Genomic DNA, 24,572 nt, shown 5'->3' on the forward strand with positions numbered 1-24,572 from the left:
CTTTACATCGGGCGGTGGTTCAAGCCACCTAGCCATGTCTTGTGAAATTTTACTCCTGTCTTGCTTTTAGCCACCAATCAGATAACCTTCGCTTGGTTACTTCTAACCTCTTAAAATCCACTTTCCCTTCACTATCCCTAAACCCCAATGCCTTGGGTAAGTCAGCCCCGCTGCCTTCCACTGTAGGGTGAAGCCCTTTACAGAAAAGTATCAAGTGTTCAGCCGTTTCCTCCTCCTCTCCGCACGCAATGCACAAAGTGTCTATCTCCTGGTACCTGACTCTATACGTCTTAGTCCGCAAAACTCCAGTCCTGGCCTCAAACAGCAAAGAACTTCCCCTACAATTATCATAGATATTTTCTTTGACAATTTCCTGTTTAAAGGTCCGGTATGTTTCCAGTGCCGATTTCGTCAGCATCCCTGTTTTCCACAACGCTCTCTCTGTTCCTTTAACCTTTTTCTTAACCGATAAATGCTGATTTGCCCCCTTACTGCTGTCCAGATATTTGCTTGTCAATTTTCTAGTTCGCTTTCTCCATTTCGTGTCAACATTCTTTATATACAGGTATCTGAAAACTTTCCTAGCCCACCGCTTTTCCTCCATCCTTCTCAATCGTTCCTCAAATGCTATCTTACTGCTAGCCTCTCTGCTCTCGAAAGACGCCCATCCCATATCCCCCTGTACCCCCTGATTTGGTGTATTGCCATGTGCTCCCAAAGCTAACCTCCCTACTCCCCGTTGCCTAATTTCCAGCCTTGCTTGAACATCTGGCCTCATACACAGGACCGCATTCCCGAAGGTCAGGCTAGGGACCATCACCCCTTTCCAGATCCCTCTTACCACCTCATACCTATTGTAATTCCACAGTGCCCTATTTTTCATGACAGCTGCATTCCTACTAGCTTTATTCATTACATATTTTTCATGCTCTGTCAGATACTCAACACTGTTATTTATCCACACCCCAAGATACTTGTACTCATTCACTACTTTTAGCACGAACTCCTGTATTCTATGCTCGCCGCCCTCTTCATTAAATATCATGACTGCAGATTTTTCCTTACTATACTTGAAGCCTAATCTATCTCCCTCTGTACTGCATATGTCTAACAACTTCTGCAGGTCTTCCTTGTTGTCAGCCATTATCACTATATCGTCCGCGTATATTAGTCCCGGTAATGTCTGTTTAATCAATTCCCCTTGCTTGAAAAAGGATAGGTTGAAGCCTAGTCCACTCCCCTCTAGCTTGGCTTCCAAACCTTGCAGGTACAACATGAACAACAAAGGGGACAGAGGACATCCTTGTCTAAGCCACGCTGTATCTCTACAGGCCCTGATACATTTTTTTCCCATTTTATGAGCACTCTGTTACCTCTATATATATCTTTTAAAAGATTAATTACTCCATTTTCCACATCCAATGTGCCCAATATGTCCCACAAATGCTCCTGAGTAACGTTGTCATAGGCTCCCCTAATATCCAGAAATGCTAGCAATAAGGGCCTATGTTCCTTTTCCGCAATTTCTATACACTGTGTCAATGAAAATAGATTGTCCTCCAACCTCCTTTGTTTCCGGAACCCATTCTGTAGTTCCCCTAACACCCCCTCGTTCTCCACCCAAGCCTGCAGTCTATCCTTTATAATTTGCATCACCACCCTGTAAACCACAGATGTCACTGTTATGGGGCGATAGTTACTTACGTCTGCTTTGTCCCCCTTTCCCTTATATATCATGTTCATTCTACTTAATCGCCATTCATCGGGGACTTTCTCATCCACTATCATTTTGTTCACTACCTGTATTAATGTTTGCTTGGATTTTGGTCCTAACTTCTTTATCAACATAATCGGGATACCATCTGGTCCTGTTGATGTGCCACTAGGAACCTTCTTCTCTGCCCTTTCCCACTCTCCTTGCTCAAGTGAAGCTATTGCTGTAACCGGTCTATCCTCCTTCGATAAACTATGTACCACGTGCTTTGCTGAAAATTTTTCCGTCATCCTTGTTCCTATGTGTTTTATTGCTTCATCCCCTTCTAGTCGAATACCCTCATCTGTAACAATAAACCTTTGTTCTAGCCTAGTTTTATTACTCATTGCATTTAGATGTTTCCAGAATTTTTGGGCTGCTTTTCTATCCTTTTTATTTACTTTTGACATCCATTGGGCACCCTTTCTTCTAATTTTCTCATTAATCAAATAGGATGCGTCCCTTCTACACTTTATGAAGGTATCCCATTTTCTGTCTACTTCGGGTTTTGGTTCCCCCCTCTTCTTGGAATATCTGTGTTCTCTGGATGCTTCCTTGCGCTTTTCTATTGCCCTCTTGACCTCCTCATCCCACCAACTCTTGGGTTTGCATCTTTTCCCTTTTAGCTTTACTCGCACCTTAGCTAGCTCTAGCTCCAGTAATCGAGTTAATTTGGTATAAGTCCATTCTGTTTCACTATCCTCAAAAATTACTTTCTCGATTTGTTTGGCTGCTACTTCCAATTGCTTTTCTGAGTAAAAATTTCCCCCTGATTGTTCATCTTGCTTCAGTCCTACATTGCTTTTTCCTCTGAAGCTCAACTTGATACGCTTGTGGTCACTACCTAGACTTCTGGAACCATCTTCATCTATGCTCATTACCCCTAATCTGTTATACATCCTCTGTGACATTAGTGCATAATCTATCGTCGAGTGCAGACTTCCCGCCTCCCATGTTATGAGCCCTTCACACTTCTCGGTGCTGTTGCATACAACTAAATCATGCCTGTCACACATGTCCTGCAGCATGCTTCCTGTCGAATCCGTGTACCCATCCAGGTCTTCTATGTGTGCATTCATGTCACCTAATATAATTATCTCGCCCTGTCCTCCTAGCTCATCAATGTCGCTTGCAATACATTCTAACATTTTCCTGTTTTCCTCTTTGGCATTGACCCCTGTCCACAGGTATACAAAGCCAAGGAGTGTTAGCTTGCCTGCCACTGTTCCTTTTAGCCATAAATGTTCCCTGCATCCCAGTCTAACCCTTTGAAAATTCATACTTTTATGAATGAATGCCCCAATTCCACCTCCCTTTCTGCTGCCCTCTGTTCTATTGCAATATTCCCATGCGTAGTCTGGGTTACAGGGTGGTTGTTCCATGTCTCTAAGATGTGTTTCCGCTAAACCATATACCATTAATTCCTCCTGTCTTAACTGTTCTTCTATTTCCTCCCATTTCAGTCTATTCCTGCCACCTTGCATGTTAATGAAACCTATATCTGAATTAACTTGGCCCTGGCGCTTGCGTCTCTTTCTTCCCCTATGGTTCCATTGTCCGTTTGATCTTAATTCTTCCTTCTCTACACTGGTTCCTTCAGAGCTCTGGGTCCCCCCAAAAAAGTTGTTGCCTGGCGACCTATCCTACTACCCACCTTCTTGCCAGTGGCACCACCGTAGTGGATGCCATCCTGTGCAAAAGGGTGGGGCCTAACCTCGTACACTTCCCTGTTCACCTCCATCACCTCGTATCTTAGTCGTCGACTCAATAGCCTAATTACCCGATTAGTCTCCACGACCCTCCTTTCCGTTTCGCGAGCCTGCCTCTGGACCTCTGGGATTGTGCATATGGTCACATGCACTCTCTCAGAGGCCTCTCTAAGCCTACGCATCCCCACCTCCAACTGCGTCTCAAGATTCTGGCTCCTCCCCTGCAGTACATCATTGAGACCAGCATGGATGACCACAAGGTGTTCGCCATCCATGCTGCCCACCACCACCTCCCGGGCTCTGGCCATTGCATCCACCATGCACTTTCCCGACTGAGCCTCCACCTGCACCTGCCTGTCTGCCTTCACTGCCGTCAGAACGCCTCCCTCAACCCTCGCTACATTCGAGTCCCCGACCACCAGAACTCTCCTGCGCCCCAAACGTTCGCTTCCTAATTCCATCTGTTGGCCTCCGGATCGCTCTAGCTGCCTCTCCTGCCGCTGTACGCTATTGTCGCGAGTTTCCATGCCCACTTTAACCTTTTTCATTTCGTTCTCATTTTTCTCACTCAATGCTCGCTGCACTACAGCACTGTACGATTGACGAGCCTCGTCCCCCACCTGACACTTCTCCGAACTGGGGTGCCCAGCCGGCCGCGACCTGAGCGCTTCAACCTGTTTTTCTAGCGGGATCCGCTTTTCCCGCTCTTCTTTAATCTCGCCCACCATTCGCTTCAACAGGGCGGCATTATTCTCCTCCTTTTTAATCAAATCGGCGACCTGAGCTTCCAGCTTGATCCGTGCCTCTCGTTCGACCTGCCAGTCCGCATTAAGTGCATTAAACCCAGCTTCCCATTCCCCTTTTAACGCATGAACGGCGTCCCCAAACCGCTTGCACATCTTACACACGAAGCTAGCCTCATCCGCCTCGGCTAAGCTCCCGAACCCAGTCTCATCTAAGTAACACCAACGGTCGCACTCCTGGCACTGTGCTGGCAGCAGTGGCGCCATCTGTTTTCGGCAGCGGAAAGCGTTACAAGGCCGTCGAGGAGAGCGTTGCAAGAAGCGTGGGCCCTTTGAATATGCCGTTCCGGCATTTGCGTCATCTTTGGTATTTTCTAATTATAGTACTGTAAAAAACAAACCAATTCCAGGATTATCTCATCATTCGCCCAATGAAAGCGATATACACACATTAGGCCGGAAGAACGGTTCTTTCTCTCGCAGGACGCTCCGTCGCCGGAAGGGAATGGTGTGAGCTGTTGAAAGAAACAAAAGTAATTTAATTATTGGCAGTACACGCTGTCCGCTCGTGTGTACGTCCCTTCCGTGTGTCCTTGTCTTTTTTGCACTGTTTTAAGAATGATCTGCCACCGACTCACCCTTGCAGCTGCATTGGTTGGCAAGCTGGCAAGCAAAAGGAGTTCAGGCTGCAAAGCAATCAATCCTCAAAGGGGCCTCCTGCAGCGTCTATGCATCGCTGCAACCTGTGAGTGTATTCATTGAACACTGCAGCTCTTATGTCGTCGCTTATCGTGTCGAACTCTTCTTTTATCTGCTTCTGAAGATGTTCAACAGTGCGAAGGCTTCCAGCCCTGTAGACGCGCGATTTTATGTATCCCCACACGAAAAAATCGCACGGCGTCAAATCTGGCAATCGCGGTGGCCAAGACACATTGGGCGACCCACGCCCCATCCATCGGCCCGGAAATTCTTCATTGAGCCATTTTCTAACTTTGGCTGCGTAGTGAGCAGGGACGCCATCTTGCTGGAAGATGCCTAGCTGCTGCTGCATGTGGTACTCCACCAGCTCCGGCAGAAATTTTTCTTTTAACAGGCGCAGATAGGAGCCAGCTGTCACAGTATGCTCGAAGAAGAACGGGCCGACCACTCCCCCTCGCCAAATTGCGCACCAGACAACAGTGCGTGGCGAGTTCACGGCCCTGGTATGAGTGAAACGCGGGTTGCTTTTCGCCCAGAAACGCGTGCACTGCCGGTTTACATGGCCGTCCAGGTGAAAAACAGCCTCGTCGCTGAACAGCAAAAAATCGAGGTTTCCAGAATCTTCTGCCAGCCTCTGCTGCTCTGAGGAGCGACAGAATGAAACCCGCTGGGCTTTGTCTGCTGGGCTTAAGTTCTGGTGTACATGTACCCTGTACGGACGCCATCCTTTTATCTTAAGTGCTTGGCTCACCGTTGATGGGGCCATGCCGAAAAGAAGCCCAGCACGGGTGCAGGTCATACGAGGGTTGGTTTCAAAGACCCCCTCAGTCGCTTCACCGATTCCACGGTGTGCCTTTCCTTTATCTTTTCTTACTTGCCTATTCACGGATACGGTCTCTTCAAACTTATAACGCCATTTCAAAACGGCTGCATAAGACGGTGGCCGCCGCCGAAACTGTACCATGAATTGTTTGCGGATGTAGTGCATTGAGTTTGTCTCAGCCACACCACTGCCGCAGCTTTCTCTTTCGCACTGTAAGTTGGCATACCGCAGTTCAACACACCACAGCACAGTGAAACGAAGGCATCTAAACAGCAGGGAGGAATAAAAAGTTCGCACCACACAACGAAATTCAACGAAAACAGCTCAGGACTTCACGGTGTCACCCTCTGATGCTTTCGGAGAGTCACGAAAGCAGATGATATGAGCTGAATTGGATCAAGTAGAGCACTCCGCAGAAAAAGAGATCAAACAATATTCTTTGAAAGGTAAAGCCTCGTTAAATCAGTTATTCCGATATTTTTTCCGCTTAATTAGCCGAAATTGTTGTAAGCGCTTCAGTAGAAGCAGACGAAACAGCCGGAACGGCATATTCAAAGGGCCCACGCTTCTTGCAAGGCTCTCCTCGACGGCCTTGTCGTGACGCTTTTCGCTGCCGAAAACAGATGGCGCCACTGCCGCCCTTCAGCGAAAAAGCGTCGTCTACAGCTTTTGTTTGCCGATCTCTACGTAGACGATTATGTTTTTGCATCATGCACGGCTCAACTAAGTAAGTACTGTTGTCAAACTTGCTACGATACAAAAGTTAGCATAATACGCAAGCTCTGTGTGCAGTTTCACGGCAAATGAGCCAGCGGTTGAGGCGGGAAAATTTTTTAAAGTATTCACGATAAAAACGCACAACACTGTATATGCATGGTGATCACTGAGTTTGTCGACCCCTGTCTTACGCGCTTAGCTGCGGCTTCCGTGACATTCGTCGTTGAGTACGCGTCCATGTAATCGGGCGGACTGAGCAAGGAGTGAACAGCAGACATATGTATGTGACTTCGGTTTTACTTATTATGAACGCGCGTGAGCTGTGACAGCGCCTGTGGAGTGTTTATGTTAGGTGTCTCCTCCTCTTTTAAACTTCCCCGAGATCGAGCAGCGCCCCTGTCGGGCATGCGGCCTTACTGCATCCTAACGTAGCCGGAAGAAACGGCCGCCGCGGTTATGTGCGTGTACGCGCGGCCGATTTGGCGCGTCCAAGAAACAGCCGGCGTTTTGTGCTCCTATGTGTGTGCTTGCCGCTCAGCGGCGACGGACGAGAGACCCCCCGAACAGCAGTTACGGGGGCATCATCCGATAAGACCAAGGTCTGCGCACCGCCTCCGTAACGACGGGAACCAGTTCAAGATGCCTTCACAGCGAGCCGACCGAAGGAAGGAGTGGGGAAGCAAGGAGAGAGGAGAGACGACCAAGAAGGACGGGACAGACGGTTTGTGGAGGCCGTGACAAGAGGCCGCATCCCGACGACAGAAAAGTGCCCAAATATGTAAATAATGTAAATAAATTCTCCCGTATTGTTCATTCTGTGGTGGTCCGGCTTCGTCGGGAGGAGCGAGGAAGAGTTAAGAAGAACCTGTCTGACTGCCTCTATATGGCGAGTGGTCGTGAAAACCTTATTTAGCGAAGGTCAAAAAGAAAATAGGATGCGCCGTCGCTATCTTGCGATGTTGCTGCTGCATTGCGTAGCTGTTTAAAGGTGAACGCTTAAAAGGACTCAGGATGAATCAATATTTCTACAGCATATATGGATTCACAAAATAATAACAAATTTTAACTATAAAACAGTCAGGATGCACCGCATGCCAATCAGTTTTCTCTCCGGCGCACAGGACAGCCTGACATGTTGACAGTTAGCAAAGTAAAAAATAGGGAGACCCATTTGCTTTTCCCACTGGCCTGAAAGTGACAGTGATATGCATTATGTTTTTCTGAATTTGCTCTCACGCACTGTTGCCCTTCAGAGCTTTACTTGAGAAGGTGGCCATTTCATGCCTGTCTGTGCACTACTCTTTCTGATTTGCGATAGAAACTTACTAATTTTTAGGCACAACTTGCTGGTAGCAATGAAAATGAGTGACAGCTTCAGGGACACCTGGCAGCAATCAGACAAGAACTGCTTGAGCTGAAAGGAAAGGTGGAATATGTCGAAGATGAAATATATGCACAGACTCAGGAGCTCAGCCTTCAGCCTTATGAGCTTATTGATGCATAGTGCACTGTTGAAAAGCTTAAAGAAGAATCTATTCCCTTTGGGGTATATAAATTTGTGGAGAGCGACGAGGATACCAGTTTTATACTGGTCTACCAGGCTACAGCAGCTTTATTGCCCTGCTCGATTACCTTGAACCTGGTGAAAAATGGAAAAACCATTAAACAACACAATGCCAGAAGCAGAAGCCAGCAATGATACAAGTATGGTGACAGACCACGACAGCTGAGCGTGGAGAATCAGCTGTACCAAACTGTGAGTCTCTGCGTTTCATTGCCACTTAGGCCATACATATTGTATATCACCTCCCAGCCAACCAAATTACATCCACTAGATATTCATATCACATCCTCCACAAAATATCAGGTGTGCATATGGTGTACACAAAAGCTCATATTACATTCATATAACACCCATACCACCTTCATTTTGATAATAGTGGACGTCCATGTAACACTCGTATCATGCACACATGATCAAACCTAGGCAATGAGAGCATACAAGGGTAGACGTGCGGGCTAGTTGGTGGTTCATACTTGGTTTAAACAGCGCAAAAGATGCGGACGCAGAAGGGAAGTGTGTGTCTTGTGTGTCCCTTCTGCATCCGCGTCTTTTGCACTGTTTAAACCAAGAATGAGAGGTTGTTCATCAGATATTCAGCCAACCAATTTCTGGGTTGAGGGGACGGGGTTCCATGCCATTGATTTTATGTACTGTACTGCTTACAACAAAATGACTGGCCGCCGCGGTGGCTGAGTGGTTATGCCGCTCGGCTGCCGGCCCGAAAGAAGCAGGATCGATCCCGGCCGCGGCGGACGAATTTCGAATGTCAGTGCACGTTAAAGAACCCCAGGTGGTCGAAATTTCCGGAGCCCTTCACTACACGCGTCTCTCATAGCCTGAGTTGCTTTGGGACGTTAAACCCCTATAAACCAAACCAAACCAAACCAAAATGACTATGATGCAAAAGATGGCAACTAGGGACAGAGCTGAAACCAACTGCTGCTCATTAATTATGTAGCATAGGAAACTTTCCATCCTAATCTGGGAATGATATTTCAAATAACAGATGCATATAGAGTTTGGTTTGGTTTGGTTTGGCTTGTGGGGTTTAACGTCCAGAAGCGACTCAAGCTATGAAGGAAACTGTAGGGGAGGGCTCCGAAAATTTCGACCACCTCGGGTTCTTCAACGTGCACAGATATCACACAGTACACAGGCCTCTAGCATTTCGCCGCCATTGAAATTTGACCGCCGCGGCCGGGATCAAATCCGTGTCTTTTGGGTCAGCAGCTGAGCACCATAACCACTGAGCCACCGCACGGGCAGATGCATAGAGAAAAAATTACATAGAAAATTGCACTTTGTGGCATGTTTATGCAATTGCATTGATCAGAGACCAGTGTGCATAGAGAGAAAATTACACACTGGTCTCTAAACAATGCAATTGCACAAGCATGTCACAAAGAAGTGCCATTTTCTTGGTATGCATGATACCTGAAATGTCATTCTCAGCTCATGCAAGATGGAACATTCATGTGTAAAGAATTCATTAGTTCGCGCTCTCTATGAATTTGTGACCTTTCATCACACTCATTTTGATTGTGTAAACTGTACAGCGCATAAAATAAACAAGTATAATCAGACAGCCGCAGTTCTCATTTCTTTAGAATATTCCACCTCATGGCAGTACATGGGCAAGGAATATGCATAGGCACAGGCTTTGAGTACGGAAGAAAATCAAGGAATGCAATCACTTCTGTTTTGTCCTCAACCATATTTTATTGCCCAGAAGGCGTAATGATAAGTGTCTGTTGTCGTCCATTCTTTTACTCCAGGTCCTCAGAGGTCTGTGGAATACCAGTGCATTGTTTTGAACAGTAGCGATGACACAGCAGGAAATATGGACAAAAATGGGTGCACAAGAATATGCGAAAGCTGATGTTTTGCCCAGCTGTCTCAGTATCTTTACTGAAAAGCAATAAGGACAAAAGCATGCGATAGAATCCAAGTATACAAATATGCATCTACCCCAATCTTTAAATCTTTACTAGCTTTAACAGATTAAAGATGCTGTAGAGTCTGTAAGTAGCACAAGTTTATTAGTTTACCCTCTAAGTCAGCTAGAAGCATCATGGAAGAAAGTGGCACTAGTGACAAAGAGCAGATATGGCACAAAAGGAAAAAAAAGACGTATCCAAGAACACAAATATTTGTTGAGTGTAGGACAGTTCAAATAAAGAGCCATCCTGAGATGGCAAAGCAGACTAAATCCAGAAAGAGGTTTTAGAGTACGAAGATCAAATGCAGTAGTTTGAATGCTTAACATGAAAAAACAACACCAATCAACAGCAAACTGAAGCACAAGGACGCCAACAAAAAATTTCAAGCCCATACATGCAATGGCACTTTTGCAAAGAGAATAAAAGCGGTTAGCATGTGCAGTGCATTAGTGATTAATGTCGGATGGAGACTGCAGTGGGATGCAACTCAAGAATGAAGCGACAAATGCCTTTGAAAGCAGGCCTTCCAGCCAATGGCATTGACCTATCCTCATCATGTTGAGGTTAATCCTCTTGGAATGGCTAATGTAGCATCGCAGGGCGTGGGAGATGAAAGGGGACTATCCACTGCCTGCCTTATGAAAATTGATCCACATCATTGGCTGGAAGGCCTCCTTTGAGAAAAACCTGCCACTTCACTCTTTAGTTCTATCCAACTATACTACAGTAAGACAGTGGTGCCAATCACAGCATGTTTTCAGCAGGAATGAACATGCATATATCACCATATTTGGTCAGGTATGCTGACTTCGTGAGGGTGGTTGATGCACACAGATATGAAGCAGCAGGTGTCACAAAGTACAATCAGAGCCAGTTGTGGTCTCATGAAAAAGGCAGAAAGCAGACACCTTATGCTAAACAATGAGGGGGGAGAGATAGATATTATGATTTTTATATGTCTATGGCGCTTGCACTTTGCTAAGCAAGCAGGATGAAATGCATCAAGCAAGTGTGCACATTCTTGACGGCACATAGGGCAAGGATACCATAGATTAAGCCAGGCATAGGTAGGCTAGAAATGCCTTTTCAGTTAAATTCAAAAATTGTGCTTTGAATGCACCAGCATGCACCTAGATTTAATGTTGTGAAGTCAATATTAGTTGGACTTTCATGCATTTTTGTCAAGGGTTGTAATATGCATGCCGAAGTACTTATATGCTAGAAAGAAGTCACGGCGACTATTTTTAAAAATACTAATAGTGACAGGGTGACTGGTTATGAAAAATGCTCATAAATTTGTAACAAAAGTAAAGCTCCACAATTTACAGAAGCACTACACAGTCTTATTGAATTCAATCCGAAGTGATGCAATGCCAGAAGCAGCACATATTTTCAAGCAGACGACATAACCAGAGGCAAAAACAATAGAACTAGAAACAACACCAAATGAACTGCTCATACAGGTGAGAAAGGATAAACATGCTAATGCACATCCTTAAGGCATGCCTGAAAGATGGGAGCACCATGAGAGTTGGTTGCAAGCAGTCACATGACTGGTTAGAAAGGAAGCCAGTGATTCTGTAGAAAACCACTAGTAGTCAGTGTTAAGGTTTTTTAGTTTTATTGTAGAAACCTGGAGCTTAATTAACATTGAGAAATGCCTCGGAGCTATATAAAAACACTGTCATTTCCATGTATGTTAAGCACTGCTGAACATTAGAAATTGTTTCTTGAAATAATTTCCAGTATCAAAGTTGGGACAAGTAGAAAAACATGCAGGTTTAACTCAAGCGAGTTACTGAGGCCAGTAAAATATACATGCTTTAATTTTAAGTGTTTTATGTGAGGAAAGATGTGGTAGTAGTTGGTGATTAGCCTGTGTTTAATGAAGAAAGTATTTAGTGAAAGCTATTTGCTTTCCACACTTCATGACTATAGGATGTATGCACTCAAGACACAGTGGTCACCATTTTGGCGTCCATGCAACATGGTGAAAGGTTATTACGCATGTCTAATCGACTTATCCCCCTTCTCTGGCCTTCGATGCTGAAGCTGGGCATTTGACACCAAAATGGCGCTCATGATGTCACATGAATGAAGAAAAAGAAACGGTCTGTCTTGATGGAGCCGAATGCAGCTAGTGAGTAAAAAGATAAAAGACTGTATCTCTAAGACTTTAGCTTTTCTGAACATGTTCTCCCAAATACCTGAAAAGGAACAGGACAGAAGAACGATCAAACTCGGCTGCATTATAACGAGGCTTACAACCTGCAACTCTCGTTGTAAACCCTTGCTGGGTTTACATCATATGAGCTATGAGTTGCGCATTATCAAGCTCAACACTAATGAGAGGCGTGCCACATAACTAGTAAAACAATGTGGCTGAAGTGGCTGCTGGTAGGCCAGTGGTGATGATACTGTGGCCAAGACATAGTTTGTTTGTTTGTTTGAAAAGCTGCCCTGGTGGTGCCTGCAGTGTCTTTGCAAATTTATTTCCAGGTGATAATGCCAACAAGCTGGTGGCAGGCTGCTGTTTTGCAGCATCTTGCTGCTCTTCATTACGGGAGCGCCAGTTGCACTGCGTTGGTCTGGCAAGTTTCAGAAGGCTAACACCTCTTTTTTGCACAGTTCTCCAGTCTACTGCTTGCGCGAAGCCACCCTCCACTGCTGGGGCAGGTCCGTGCATGAAATATGATTGGGTGCTTCCGAGAAGCCTTTCTACTGCAGCCACTGAACAGTCCGCAGCATCGCCATGAGATGGTTGCATGCCTGTTTGCCTGCTGGGCAGTCACAGGTCCCATGAACTATATCGCCCTTTACTGTTGATGGCTGCAATGCTTCTGTACAATGGGCCGTTTTTATTTTTGCTACGATAACATGCTGCCTTTATGAAGACAAATCCATTGCTGAAAAAGAACGAAAAGAGTTTTTAAGTAAGTAAACTACATATTACATGTAGTGCCACTTGATCCTCAAATTTCAGTAGTTTACTGGAGTTGCTGATGTTTGCAATGCTTGGCTCTAATGTTTTGCCAGACAAGTGCAAAACACACCGTTTCATCCAGTGTGCCACTTTTTTTTAAAATTAGGATCATTTCCTTTCGACTGCAGCCACTGAACAGTCCGCAGCATCGCCATGAGATGGTTGCATGCCTGTTTGCCTGCTGGGCAGTCACAGGTCCCATGAACTATATCGCCCTTGACTGTTAATGGCTGCAATGCTTCTGTACAATGGGCCGTTTTTATTTTTGCTACGATAACATGCTGCCTTTATGAAGACAAATCCATTGCTGAAAAAGAACGAAAAGAGTTTTTAAGTAAGTAAACTACATATTACATGTAGTGCCACTTGATCCTCAAATTTCAGTAGTTTACTGGAGTTGCTGATGTTTGCAATGCTTGGCTCTAATGTTTTGCCAGACAAGTGCAAAACACACTGTTTCATCCAGTGTGCCACTTTTTTTTTAAATTAGGATCATTTCCTTTCGACTGCAGCCACTGAACAGTCCGCAGCATCGCCATGAGATGGTTGCATGCCTGTTTGCCTGCTGGGCAGTCACAGGTCCCATGAACTATATCGCCCTTGACTGTTGATGGCTGCAATGCTTCTGTACAATGGGCCGTTTTTATTTTTGCTACGATAACATGCTGCCTTTATGAAGACAAATCCATTGCTGAAAAAGAACGAAAAGAGTTTTTAAGTAAGTAAACTACATATTACATGTAGTGCCACTTGATCCTCAAATTTCAGTAGTTTACTGGAGTTGCTGATGTTTGCAATGCTTGGCTGTAATGTTTTGCCAGACAAGTGCAAAACACACTGTTTCATCCAGTGTGCCACTTTTTTTTTAAATTAGGATCATTTCCTTTCGACTGCAGCCACTGAACAGTCCGCAGCATCGCCATGAGATGGTTGCATGCCTGTTTGCCTGCTGGGCAGTCACAGGTCCCATGAACTATATCGCCCTTGACTGTTGATGGCTGCAATGCTTCTGTACAATGGGCCGTTTTTATTTTTGCTACGATAACATGCTGCCTTTATGAAGACAAATCCATTGCTGAAAAAGAACGAAAAGAGTTTTTAAGTACGTAAACTACATATTACCGTAAAAACCGGAATATAGGTCAAACTTTTCTTCAAAAAACCATGGTGAAATGTCGACCCCCGTCTTATATACTGGTCATTGGCGGAAAAAATACGGAAGTCTTGCAACAATGGGTGGCTAAAGTCAGCAGCCTTCATCACCATCGCCATCAGCAGCAGTGCCGCCATTTTGCGTTTCAGTAGATGCAAAGCGGAAGGTAACGACAATTTACCGTCGCCTTCAAGAAAAACACGATTGAGTACGAGTAATCTCACGGGAACTTGGCGGCACAGCGCGAATTTGGAGTATCCGAAAAGAGCATTCAGTACTGGCGGAGGCAGAAGCTGCGTATTACAACTTGCAGCAACCAGAAGAAAACATCATTTCGTGGGCAGACCGTAGTGTATCGAGAATAGGAAGGAAACGTTGCGCTGCGAGCAAGATCGCTGCCTGTGACTGCCGAATGCATCCGCGTGAAAGCGGCAGAGATCGCGCGTGCCTCTAGACTCACGAGGGCGCAATTCAAAGGCTCGCCATTCTGGTTGCGGCGATTCATGAAGAGGAGGGCTTTGCTCTACGGCGCCGTACTTGCCTGTGCCAGAAACAAACACGCGGGCCGATTGGTGCGCGATATTGTTAAAAAATTTGCCGGGTGTACATACAAGCAACATTTAAATGAAATTAAATACTGTCACCATTGTGCAACCTCTCGAGTCGCATTTGTTTCAAAGTAAGGATGTCTTTCGGTACTTTTCCCATTGAAAAAGATCTTTTTCATTTTTAGAATAGGTTAGTTAGGGGGTTGACCTATATTCCTGTCTGACCTATAGCCCGGTTTTTACGGTACATGTAGTGCCACTTGATCCTCAAATTTCAGTAGTTTACTGGAGTTGCTGATGTTTGCAATGCTTGGCTGTAATGTTTTGCCAGACAAGTGCAAAACACACTGTTTCATCCAGTGTGCCACTTTTTTTTTAAATTAGGATCATTTCCTTTCGACTGCAGCCACTGAACAGTCCGCAGCATCGCCATGAGATGGTTGCATGCCTGTTTGCCTGCTGGGCAGTCACAGGTCCCATGAACTATATCGCCCTTGACTGTTGATGGCTGCAATGCTTCTGTACAATGGGCCGTTTTTATTTTTGCTACGATAACATGCTGCCTTTATGAAGACAAATCCATTGCTGAAAAAGAACGAAAAGAGTTTTTAAGTACGTAAACTACATATTACCGTAAAAACCGGAATATAGGTCAAACTTTTCTTCAAAAAACCATGGTGAAATGTCGACCCCCGTCTTATATACTGGTCATTGGCGGAAAAAATACGGAAGTCTTGCAACAATGGGTGGCTAAAGTCAGCAGCCTTCATCACCATCGCCATCAGCAGCAGTGCCGCCATTTTGCGTTTCAGTAGATGCAAAGCGGAAGGTAACGACAATTTACCGTCGCCTTCAAGAAAAACACGATTGAGTACGAGTAATCTCACGGGAACTTGGCGGCACAGCGCGAATTTGGAGTATCCGAAAAGAGCATTCAGTACTGGCGGAGGCAGAAGCTGCGTATTACAACTTGCAGCAACCAGAAGAAAACATCATTTCGTGGGCAGACCGTAGTGTATCGAGAATAGGAAGGAAACGTTGCGCTGCGAGCAAGATCGCTGCCTGTGACTGCCGAATGCATCCGCGTGAAAGCGGCAGAGATCGCGCGTGCCTCTAGACTCACGAGGGCGCAATTCAAAGGCTCGCCATTCTGGTTGCGGCGATTCATGAAGAGGAGGGCTTTGCTCTACGGCGCCGTACTTGCCTGTGCCAGAAACAAACACGCGGGCCGATTGGTGCGCGATATTGTTAAAAAATTTGCCGGGTGTACATACAAGCAACATTTAAATGAAATTAAATACTGTCACCATTGTGCAACCTCTCGAGTCGCATTTGTTTCAAAGTAAGGATGTCTTTCGGTACTTTTCCCATTGAAAAAGATCTTTTTCATTTTTAGAATAGGTTAGTTAGGGGGTTGACCTATATTCCTGTCTGACCTATAGCCCGGTTTTTACGGTACATGTAGTGCCACTTGATCCTCAAATTTCAGTAGTTTACTGGAGTTGCTGATGTTTGCAATGCTTGGCTCTAATGTTTTGCCAGACAAGTGCAAAACACACCGTTTCATCCAGTGTGCCACTTTTTTTTAAAATTAGGATCATTTCCTTTCGACTGCAGCCACTGAACAGTCCGCAGCATCGCCATGAGATGGTTGCATGCCTGTTTGCCTGCTGGGCAGTCACAGGTCCCATGAACTATATCGCCCTTGACTGTTAATGGCTGCAATGCTTCTGTACAATGGGCCGTTTTTATTTTTGCTACGATAACATGCTGCCTTTATGAAGACAAATCCATTGCTGAAAAAGAACGAAAAGAGTTTTTAAGTAAGTAAACTACATATTACATGTAGTGCCACTTGATCCTCAAATTTCAGTAGTTTACTGGAGTTGCTGATGTTTGCAATGCTTGGCTCTAATGTTTTGCCAGACAAGTGCAAAACACACCGTTTCATCCAGTGTGCCACTTTTTTTTTAAATTAGGATCATTACTCCATGATTTACAGCAGAAAGATAATGCATTAAGCCCCACAAAGTGCCGGCCATAAGGTAGGGATGAAAAGTCTTACCGTGCTCGGACATTTTTGCAGCTTGCTAGGTATGCAAAGTATTAGGGACTTCGTTTAATGTGGGACAGTTAAGCGCTCTGAACTCTGCTGAAGCTGTATACAGGCTGAATGACACTTTCCGTGCGTTGCTTTCCATGTGCATGCCATCAAACTTAGGATGGAAGGATTAAACAGGCCCCTTTAGCTGTGGAATGGCATGGTATGTGGGGCTTAGCGTCCCAAAGCAATATCTCTTATGAGAGACACCGTAGTGGAGGGCTCCAGATCCCAGACAACCATATTAAATCCAGGAGATATCCATATAATGCACCTCTCAAAATATTTAATGTGTAGAGGATCTCCATGAATAGTACCCAGAATTGGTCCATTGGATCTTCCAGAGATGTCCCTATTTCCTCGCAGTGGATGTCCACATGGACATTCGTTATGATGTCTATAGGGTGTTACCAAATCAATCTCTGGACATTGCATGGACATCACTAAGATGTACACGCATGCACTTTTTCCATAGCCAGGGATAGCTGTTGAGCAACGAACACAGCGTAGAATATTATAATTTTATTCGCAAAAGAAATAGCTCAAATTTTTGAAGCACTCCTCTTCACTGGCTGCAATTGACATCTGCACCTCCTGGAAAATAAGAAAGATAAAGTGAATGTGTGCTAGTAAGGCATTTGGGAAGTGATAGGCGACAGAAAATAAACGTTCACAGCAGCAAAATAAAAACTCAGCACGCACAGAAGAAAGTTGTATGAAAGCTAACAGTGGGAAAAAAAATGAAGGTCTACAGCCTTTATGTGACAAGGGAATATGCCTATTAACATGCCCACAGTTAAAGGAAAGCAAAAATATCCATGTGTTACCACTGTAACAGAGACAGTTAGGTCACTTGCATTCATTTCTTTTTCAATTAAGATTGAAAGTCTTATTTTCAGGTGTCTGGTATGTATGCACACCTCCTTGTGCAAAATAGCGGTTAAATTTCTGTACCTTGTTTTGCAAGCCTTTCCTGTTGCTGTTTAAGCCGGCATGGAGCGTGTTGCAGCCATTTCTTTATAACATTTTGGACATCGTCCACTGTGGCAGCATATCGCATGTTTGACCCTGCCGCCACAGAAACAAATACAACAGCAGTAGCAGTGGTGGTTTATTATGACAAAAATACGAATGAGGTGATGTTGCCAGCCACGCAATTACTTTCTAATGTCTCAAGCACCTGAGCTACGGCCGGTGGAAATAAAGGAACAGGGAGAGCATAGCAGTAAGTACAGAGGGAAGCGACGGCGAGAAAGGACAGGGGAGAGCTTTATAGGCTAGTTACAAAAAATCTAAGAAATGGTGAACAGGCTTGCCCACATGCGTGCAAGTGTCCAAAACAACAAGCTTATATATTGACCAATTGAATAAAGAAGAGCCAGCCTAACCTTTCCCAAAATAACACTTTGACAAAAATGGCAAAGCAGCAACTGATTTTGTAATGAAGGTATGCAAAGAGTTGTTTTATGTATTTTTTAAGAATCGATTGCCTCTAGCTCTGTAATTCTATATAAAGAAAACCTTTTGAAGATTTAAAAGACGCCATGTAATCACTCAATGTGCAAATGACATCTCTGTACTTGTTTTTAATTTCTCACGACAGCAAGTTTTTGGAGAAAGATTTTGCCAAAATAGATAATTCAAAGTGCTGTAGAAAGAAACAATGAAGCTCTGTTTATGTCTTCCAAGACTCTAGAAGGTTAAGAGGTTGGTGCAGGACAGCATTACAATCTGATATCTGAAAAATTCTGGAGAAGTACTTACAAACTATCAGTGGTGTCACGTTGAGAATGGAAAATTTATCTTTTCCTTTATTTCCTATCCAACTGCAGTTCTTGGCCACACAGTCTTTCATCAGATAGTTCAGAATGTTTCTTGTAGAAACGGCAACATTTTCTCCACCGAGAGATTTCAGTTCCCTTAGCTGAAAAAAAAATGCATCCAATGAAATGCCTTGCTGAAAGAACTTGAGGTTTATTTATATCATGCCTTTTTTGAGCTTTCTTAGTAAAAAAAAAGTTCATGCGACAGATTTTCTACAGAAAAGTTCCATGCCTCTAAAATTATCCAGTTCAACAAGTTCCAATTAGCATCTCGGAAATCAAAAGTAGCCCCTCATCAAACACCACATTAACAATGCTTAGCACTTACTAGTTGATCCTTAACATCTGGGATAGTGTTGCCAAAAACCCTCCATTCCTGGAGGTCATCAAACGGTTGGCACACCAGTGTCAGCACTGCCTCCTCTTCTTTTTTTGACCCTAGCATGTTCTCCAGTGTGTCCCTGTTTTGCTCCGCTATGAGGCGGATGACCTGCAGCTGCCTCATGACTTGCCTTTGGAACTGTGACGGCAAAACACAACAAGAACATATGACTAAGAGCGAATACAGTCGCCATCAATGACACAGCATATCAATTACACAGCATGTCAGTTTTACACCAGTAAAACTGATGCACTTCATAAGAAAAAAAAAAAGGGCAGAAATATCAGATCAACTGCTTGGCACTTAACCATATATGCATTTAAAATGCCCTGCTATGTGACGATGTTAGACTCAGCTTCAACCATTACCAAAAAAACGTGTGGCTAAATATTCACAGTGACGATACCTCGTTCTGGAATAGCTGGAGCTGCTGTGGACTGTCCTTGATTAGGCGCCGCATATGCTGTTAGAAAAAATCAAGACCAAATTTCCTCGAGTGTCAAGAATTTGCAGCACTACATGCAAAACTTGTGCATGTTACTGCACCTTTCAAGGCTTACTCCTTTAAGCCTATCACAACAGCGGTTAAATATTCGAGATACCTTGTTGTGGAACCAAGAGATCTGCCATGCCCTCCCCATGATCTTGTGTTGCTCTGTGTGCTAGAAATAACCACGACATGATTAGCTCTCAACCTGTAATAACAATTTTACCCTTTCTACCTGTTGTTTCTGGAGCTGTCAACATTGGTTTGGCCAAGGCAGCGCGATCTGAAAATGAAAAGGTCAAAAATTGTAAGTTTTGGTCATGCTTCATAACAAGTAACTGCACAGGTGTGTGGAAGTGAGTGCATTTCTTATCCTGGAACCGGAAGAGTAGAAGGTACCATGCATGAAACTCAATGGCAAGAAGATATGATTGGTTTATGGTTTGTTTTATGGGGGTTTAACGTCCCAAAGCGACTCAGGCTATGGGCTATGAGAGACGCCGTAGTGAAAGGCCCTGGAAATTTCAACCACCTGGGGTCCTTAAACGTGCACTGACATCGTACATTACAAGATATGAAGTGTGCATTTTAATGACAGTGGAACCAATAAGAATTTCAAATAATCACCCTAATTATGCAACCCTTTAAAGTCCAGTTAATTTAAACCTCACCACTGACCTGAAAGAGTAGAGGAAGGAAAGTCACTTGGAGGTGCTGGGTAGAACTGCAGGTCCTTTCTTGGAATCTTTCGCTGCCCGTCGTCTTGACCTCTCGTCTTCAGTTGAAGACAGGTCCGATGTGAACTGGCTCCTAGTCAGCTTCAATCTACCCAAATCATATGAGGCTGGATAACATGAAAAATGAAATTATTTAGCCCTTCTGAAGAGCAGCTGTCAAGCAGCTGTCCCTTTATAAAGACTGTCATTAAATACAAGAAGGAGATAGGCAGAAACGGTGGCAAGCCTAAACGCTTCATACTTGCTGCACATAACTGAACAAGATTATTTCCTGCTAAAGAAAGAAAACACTGCATGTGTGTGTTGTCATGTTCATAGCATTTAGTGTAAAGGTGAGCTAAAGAGAATTCTGGGCTCGTCTTTTTACCGTGGGAACACAATCTATATGCTCCAAGCATTCGTAGAAAGTTCGAATGATTTGTTATCTTGTGTAACTGATTTTCCTATTAAATCGGATTAAACGTCCCGGCTCCTGTCACTTTTTTTTTTCAGCTGACCATCGAGAGTAAGAGGAGTTAATCAACGTATAGAATGCCTTTCAGCCAGTCGTGTGACAGCCTCGATTTCGCTTTTATTTTGTTTTTTAAGTTTCCGTGAATAAATAGTTTCAGTCGCAGACAACATGGCAGCAAATTAGGCGCACAGAAATAAAACATGCGCGTACTCTGCTTTTGCAGCTCACTCCATCGATGGCCGAGCAGCAAGCCGCCACGCGACTCTTCCTACTCTCGGTGGTCAGTTAAAAAAGAAGGCAGAAGCCTGGACGTTTAACCCGATTTAATAGGGAAGTCGACTGCACAGGACAATAATTCCAAGTTTCTAAAAACGCACAGAGCATGTAGATCGAGCTCCCACGGCAAAAGGAGAAGCTCAGAATCCTCTTTAGCGCACCTTAACACTACAGTACGCTAAGTGCTATAAACAGTGACAACAACACACAGGCAATATGAGGTGTTCTCTCTCATTAGCAGCAAATAATGAAATGTAATGTGTTCTAGGCGCAAAAGCAAGGGCACACAAAAGTGAATCCTAAAAAAGTCCTTAATGAAATAATAAAAGTTTCCAACTCACAGAATATTTCCTTTACAATGACTTGGTGCCGTTGCCAATCTCCGTGTGGCTCTGCTTGCTCCTTTATTAACTTCTTTTGCCTTTCTGGCTTTGCCTTTGGCTAATAGCACATGCCTTCTGTGACCTTCAACAATGGCACAACTTCCACTTCTTTGTGAAGTGCAAACTCCAAAATTGCAAAAGGCATCTAAAAGACATACATACAGCTAGCATTAGAGTTCAGGAAACTATTATGATTAGAGTACTAAACAGTATGGACAATTGGCAATATTACATATTTTCCATGGTATGGGAGCCTGACAGCTTTCCTAGCATGCTTCAGGGGCCAAGCTTCTGGCAGTGATGAAAGTTCTGACACGATGTAAATACCCAAACGAGATGACACGACCGGATGCTTATAGAGGTCTGCTTTGAGTCTGTATTTTAGTCCAATTATGCATGGCTCATCAGATGATTTCAGGTGGGCAATATTCAGAATGTGGATGATGTCATCTCCAACAGCACAGCAGCCATCGGCCTCGCCAACAGCAAGAGTGAATGTAGGTGTTTTTACAATTTGGTGCTCTACCTACCACTACCTCACTCCTTCATGATGGCAGTGATCTCAGGTTTCCAGACTGGAAAGAGACTGTTTGGAAGGTTTTACAAAGTCTGTAGTAATAGCCACATCAATGTTTTGAATTTCGAAAACACAATTAATTACCCTCGCCGCTGTTGGTCTACAAAATTTTGGCCAATCCTCAGAAACACCTCAGAAACTCAGAAGCATTACAACATTATTTTTAAAAATTAGTGGCGGGCTTCCCTGAAACAGCTGCTATTTCTTGAGCCCCTATAGCTCAGCATTTTCAAAAACAGCCAATCGTAACTTCTTGCTAGTACATAATAAAATTAAGATTTTCCCCTATGATGATGACGTCGCCCATTTTTATTCTGATAACAAAAGTATGATAAAAAAATCAGGCTTGGATGGGTTGGGAGCAGTGCATATTTGCGTGGACACAAATCTCAACATCTTCATTGTGATACTGTGCAAGTGCTGTACTGCTCTTAATTGGAAGAAGGTAGTTGTGTTACATAGCAATTTTAGGACTTTTCCTGGGTGCTATCAAAAGGACACAGTGCGCTGACAGAATTTTTTACTCCCTTGATAGAGAGTAGTGAGTCTGTCGAGCACTTCCCGTCCTCCAACTTGTTTCAGGTTTTTATTTTTCAAAACTACAAACCACCCCTTCCTGGAATCTGCCTAATAGGTGATTAAGTGCTCGTATGTCTTTTCAGGACATGGTCATGAGAAAGTTTTGCTCTTATACATTGTTTTCTCACCCGTTTCTTTTCCTTAGAATACCTGTACTTCCTCTCCAGAAGTTAGATGAGAAAGGTTCTAATCAGTCATTACTTCCTCCAACCATGTACCTGCAGCCTTACCTAGCATTTCTTTACGCTAATGATTCAATAAGCCGCAAAAGTTTTCTTAGACTTCTAACATGGGCCTTATACGTTAGAACATGCCGTCACTCCAAGCGGTCGTTTGTGCCGTGTTCAGTGAATTGCCACCTGTGAGAGCTACAAGAAACTGTTGAACAATGAAATGATTTCTGTTGTGTCATGATGCCGTGTTCTTTTGGGACATACTTCAGCAGACTTTTAAAAGGGAGACCACGGCTTGCACTATGAAATTTCCGCCTGAAATGGAAAACTCTGGAGTTTACCATTTGCAAAAAAGTTTCTGTGCATGCGTGGTGAAGGCGTGGCCAGCGCCCTCTGTAGGAGATTTGCTTTTGGTTGGGAAACGTGAGCCGGCCATGCATTCCTGTGCTGTGGTGCGGTGACGGATGCGAGCTGTAACTGCCACATAACGGCCATGCAACGGCAACGCGTTTCTGTCTAAACTAACCACGCCCTCTTCAGCAGCCGGTCTTGGACGTAATAAAAGCCGTGACAAGATACGAGGCGCAAAAGTTGAAGCCGTTGATGGGGCCAGTAATGAGCGCATCCAGCACGTTTCGAAACAGGTGTTCCTGCTACATTTCACGCTTGTAGCCAAGTGCACACTGCTCGGTCATTCTAGAAGAGTTTTGCCATCGATGCACTTGCGTATTCGGTGAAAACTGAATATATACTATTATGAATATTCACCATAAATGCTACAATGTCAAGCAGTGCTATCTGAACTGCAAGAGCATGGCAGAACGCAACCTGCGTATATCCGCAGATTCTAACGCTGCTGCGGCCCGTTAGCACACAAAGCAATGCTCTGCCATATCAGCACGAGCTGTGATTGAGGTAGTACGAGTCGTTTACTAATGAGTTAAGTGTGGCCTGCGGCAAGAGGTGCTGTATGAAGTTAGCAGAAACTCCTGCTCTATCAAGGAAGTGCAAACATAAATGGCTGTGCGCATTAGGAAAGTGCATCCCATTATACTGTTAGACTCCTAGCACATCCAAGCACTAAAACAACGAAACAAGCGCACGTGAACTGCTGAATGCTGCCTTGTTCGAGAACCCCTTTCCAACCAAAAGTGCCAGCGGAGCTTTCCTGTTTGCACGACAGGTGCTGCTCGCTTTTTCGCAAATGATCAATTCCGTGTGAATGTTTAGTTTAACTGTTTAACGTGTGGAATTGCCACCTGATGGACAAACACGTAGAACTGTCATGTTCAACGAGGTCACTACACAGAGATGGCATTTTAGCGCAGGAAGGACATTCTGCACCAACTCAATCTACTCACTGCTTGCCCTTTTTTGACGTGTATGCCTTCCGGAATTTTGGTGTGCATACGGAGTAAGGGAGTGATGGTGGCGTGAGGCCACATGCCAAGATCACTGAATTTGATTCGGTCAAATAAGGCACCAGGAGTGTCTTCATAGGTTCCTGATATTCCACGCAGCAGTAATAAAAAAAACCTTCGGAGATGGCAGAGTAGCCTAAGGCATCAGTAAACGAAGCTTCTTTGTTGCGCTGCCACTAGATTGAATCCTACACTGGGTTATAGTATGGTAATCATTTTTGTTACTGCATTATCATGATAGCATTTCATAAAACTAACTGTGGTGTGCATGTGCACATGCATGTGTGTGCGCAGCTTCCACCCTTGATGCACACTCCAGTGGGTGCACATCCAGGCACTAGCTCACTGGTAAAAATGCATGTTCATTCACCTTCGCCCCCACCCACCTGCTGCCAATGCAGTTGTGTCGGATAGCTGTGAATGCTCTCTATGTCGTCTCCAAAGCATTCTATATAAGAATGCCATTAAGCAAAAGCTTACTTTCTTTGAGGCCGAGAACCCGAAGTGCGACAGCGAGTGATAGGTAAAAGCTGCTTGACAGAGCATT

General features: G+C 44.4%; 1 protein-coding gene across 1 annotated transcript in view; it reads left to right on the forward strand.

The window, feature by feature from the left end:
• Window positions 1-24,572, forward strand: part of LOC144099534 (uncharacterized) — a 102,833-nt gene that overhangs the window by 787 nt on the left and 77,474 nt on the right. The gene's annotated exons all lie outside the window — the stretch shown is intronic.

This window comes from Amblyomma americanum, chromosome 7 (assembly GCF_052857255.1).
Source record: "Amblyomma americanum isolate KBUSLIRL-KWMA chromosome 7, ASM5285725v1, whole genome shotgun sequence".
Taxonomy (NCBI): Eukaryota; Metazoa; Arthropoda; class Arachnida; order Ixodida; family Ixodidae; genus Amblyomma; species Amblyomma americanum.